Source organism: Microtus ochrogaster, linkage group LG3 (genome assembly GCF_000317375.1).
Source record: "Microtus ochrogaster isolate Prairie Vole_2 linkage group LG3, MicOch1.0, whole genome shotgun sequence".
NCBI lineage: Eukaryota > Metazoa > Chordata > Mammalia > Rodentia > Cricetidae > Microtus > Microtus ochrogaster.
Genome location: NC_022029.1, coordinates 20393690 through 20397457, shown reverse-complemented (window position 1 = coordinate 20397457; position 3768 = coordinate 20393690). Strand labels below are relative to the sequence as shown.

The following is a 3768-nucleotide window of genomic DNA, read 5'->3' as shown; positions in this document are numbered from 1 at the left end:
TAAATAAAAGTTTGTTTTTTAGAAAAAAAATATTGGGGCTGCCCCAACCTCACTCCTTACAACCATCTATACCTCCAGTTCCAGGAAATTCAGTGACCTCTTCTGGCCTTCCTAGGCATCTGGGATGCACACATGCAAACAAGCTGGCATAACCCTCATTCATAGAAATTAAAATGAATATATATTTTAAAGAAGAAAAATACTTTAAAAAAAATCTGGTGGTATTTTGACCGAATGTTTTTCAGTATATTGATTATTCTGTTATCAGAACTGATTTGAATCAAAGGAGTAATTGTGGGATAAACATTAATCACAAACTTCTGAACATTCAGTAAGACTGGATCATAAATCCATAACAGGAGTGTGGTGGATGAGATGATGAAGTCCACCCAGTACATGACCACAAAGAAAACTACCAGCAGCAAGATTGTCTGGGTGGCCCTTTTCTCAGGAGATGCTCTCAGGTGGTTGAAGCTGTGAAGATGCTTGCATTGTCTCTGATGTCTGAACAAGATAAGCACCATGTACGCACTTGTGATCAGCATAACTCCTACAAGAAATACATCTCTGGAAGTTGCCACTGTTAAAATCAATCCCTTGATGATGTAGCTAATGGGGAAGAGTGAGCAGGATTTAGTGACCTTCATCTGACTGGTCTCACTCACATTGGTAAAACCACCAACATAGATGATCAGGTAGCTATTGAATGACAAAGTGAGAGACCAAATATAGAAGAAAACATAGATTATGTACTTCTTTAGCTTAAGTTTAGAGTTCGCCAAGAAAGAGGTACTGGGACTGATAGTGACAGCCTGGAACACGCTTAAGAGGCAGGTGATGCAGATGGAGAGGCCTCTCATCACCCTGTTTATGTAAAACATTGTCTTGCATTTGATGTAATTCTCAATGTTCAGCGACTCAAATATGTCTGTAACCCAAACAACCCTTCCAGTGAGGAGCAGCACTGTATGGGTGAAAGTCAGTTGACAAGAGATCAGGTCCATGGGCTTAGGTCTGTGACATAGGATTATGAAAGTGTAGAAAAGAAGGAGAAACATATTGGCCAGGACTCCAAGTCCAACTTGGAAATATAGGACATTGTTTAATGAGGACATATGTAGGAAGTGTAATCATCCTAAAAGCATAGTGGAAACATATTTCATATACCTAAATAATAATAGAGTATACATCAAAGTTGTGACTTATAACAATATGTCTACATAATCATTCTCTTTACCTGCCCATTCTTGATTTATCTGTCACTTAACTTTTGTTGTTCCAGACTGGACATGGCCTATATTTCTATGTACCTGCTGTGTAATTCCTGTATACATAGCATATTGTGCATAATAAATGCATTGTCATCTACATCCTATACAGAATTCACATTTTGTCTGCCTGTATTACATCTAAACTTTATGTCTTAGAAATGCAGTTCTATTGATTTATTAATGGGGGAGAGTCTTCTGTTTTGTGCTAATTTCATTGGTTAAATAAAGAGACTGCCTTGGCCTTTTAATAGGACAGAAAATTAGGTAGGTGGAGTAGACAGAACAGAATTCTGAAAGAAAGAAAGCCAAGTCAGTCAGTTGCCATGATTCTCCCACTCCAGACAGAAGCAGGTTAAGATCTTTCCTGGTAAGCCAGCTCGTGGTGCTACACAGAATATTAGAAATGGGTTAGATCAATATGTAAGAGCTAGCCAATAAGAGGTTAAAACTAATGGGCCAAGCAGTGTTTCAAAGAATACAGTTTCCATGTAATTATTTTAGATAAAGCTGGCCGTGCAGGAGGCCAGGTGCCAGGAACGCAGCCCAATGAAATTAACACAAAACAGAAGATGTTTGCCCATCATTTCCCCTTTTTCTGTTTAAACAAAGAAGAAAGGCTTTCACTTTAACATAGTAAGATTACATATAACAAAACAGTTATCAAGTAAGAATTACAGTTACAATATTTATATCTATTTTATCTTTATCATAACTAAGGAAAACTATAACTATAACCATTCTTCAACTCCATCAAAGACTGCAGAAAGATATAGTATTACCTAAGTAAACAACTTCCAAAACTCTAGAAATGACAAAGACATCTCGCTGTCTGGACAGTCACCCAAAGTTCTTTTGTACCGTTGGGGCATCCATCTTCGGCCTACAGGCCCATAGTATCCAGCAGACTCTTTCATGAAGCAGGAAATTTCAAAGACAATTCAGTCACTATATGCTGTGTCCTGCAGAATATCTCGCAGACTCTTTCATGAGTTAGGAACCCAAAAAGACCATCTCACCTTTAGGTAAGTTCAGCAATCCTCTCTCTGAGGGTTCCTTGTGTCCAGTTTATGCAACAGTGCAGGCAAGAGCAGTTTCTTGCCCAAATGACTATCAAACTCCATAAGGAGCCTCTTTGATGCCCATCTTCCTCTTGAAGTAGCTGGGGCTGCCAGGAGCAGACATGTCTCATTGTAATGAAATGCCCTAAGTTATTAAAACATTTAAATGCCATATTCCGCAGTCTTTGAAAGATATGAAGAATGCCTATCTAACTAAAATATATCTCTATATATCTAGAGAATCTAACTAACATGACTACAAGCTTGACTATTATTGATAATTATCCATTAACAACCTATATTTCTAATTATACATTACATTTTTAAATGAAGTACACAATCACAATACCTTAATCAAGATCAGAAATACATATGCATATAACAAAATTGACCTTAAAATCCATACCAATGCAAATTATTCATATCTATATCAATTTATATTGCTCTATTTTACACTTAACACCTAAAGCAGTACTGATGAACACAATATTAATCACACTTGTACAATTGAACAAATATTATGATGATCTGGAAAAGAATCAAAAGAGAAATCCAAAATATTAGGTAAGTTAGTCTCATAGTCCATAACTTTAATAAGCTCTATTTTGTAACTATCTAGGTTTAGACTCATGATTCTAATGAAAACACAGTAATAAATGCATGATAACCCCACTATTTTAATCAGTAAAAATGTCTATCTTAATTTATCTCTTTTTACATTTTTTATGAAATTTTACATCTCTTATGTCTGCAATTAAAGACATAACTACAAGTGAAAACCATTAGTGTACTTTCCATGCCCTGTGAATTGTATAAACATTATGGTCATAAATGGTCCTAGATTTCTCTCAGTTTACTTCCAATCTCATTTAAACCTTTTATAAACTTGATTTCAGATTTAAAGAAGTAACTCCCAGCTACCGAGACAAACACTATTTTTCTTTTCTTTTTTGGGGGGGGCAGGAAGGAGATAAATTGTTAACAGTGAGAATCCTTGTGGCTTCTTCAGCCATTCATATTGTTATTTTACCTACCTACATCCTCCTTCTGTATTTATCTCTCTTCCCCTTCCCGAAGGAGCCCCCTCATCTTTTTTTTTTCCATTCCCCTTATCGGATCAATTGTCTTGTGCAATTCCCCTTATCTTACTCTCACCGTCTTCTGGATTTGCCTCCCCCTCCTCCCTAAGGAGCTCCCTTTCCCTCTCTCCCTGATCAGCTCTTACCCTTCTATTACTTTTCATTCTTCCCTATCACCACCCCCATCCTGGCCACGGTTACATTTTGCTTTCCTGGTATCTGCAGTTACTACAAGCTACATACTCATATCTGCAGAAATGGAGCAGGACCCTCCAACAAGAAAGAACATGCCACAATAAACAAACACTATTTCCAACACATTGTGACAAATATCAACTTGTCACAGATGACCATATAGTG

General features: G+C 36.9%; 1 pseudogene; it reads right to left on the bottom strand.

The window, feature by feature from the left end:
* Nucleotides 1–204: 204 nt before the first annotated feature.
* On the bottom strand, nucleotides 205–1115 carry LOC101985547 (annotated as a pseudogene).
* Between the last annotated feature and the right edge of the window lie 2653 nt (nucleotides 1116–3768).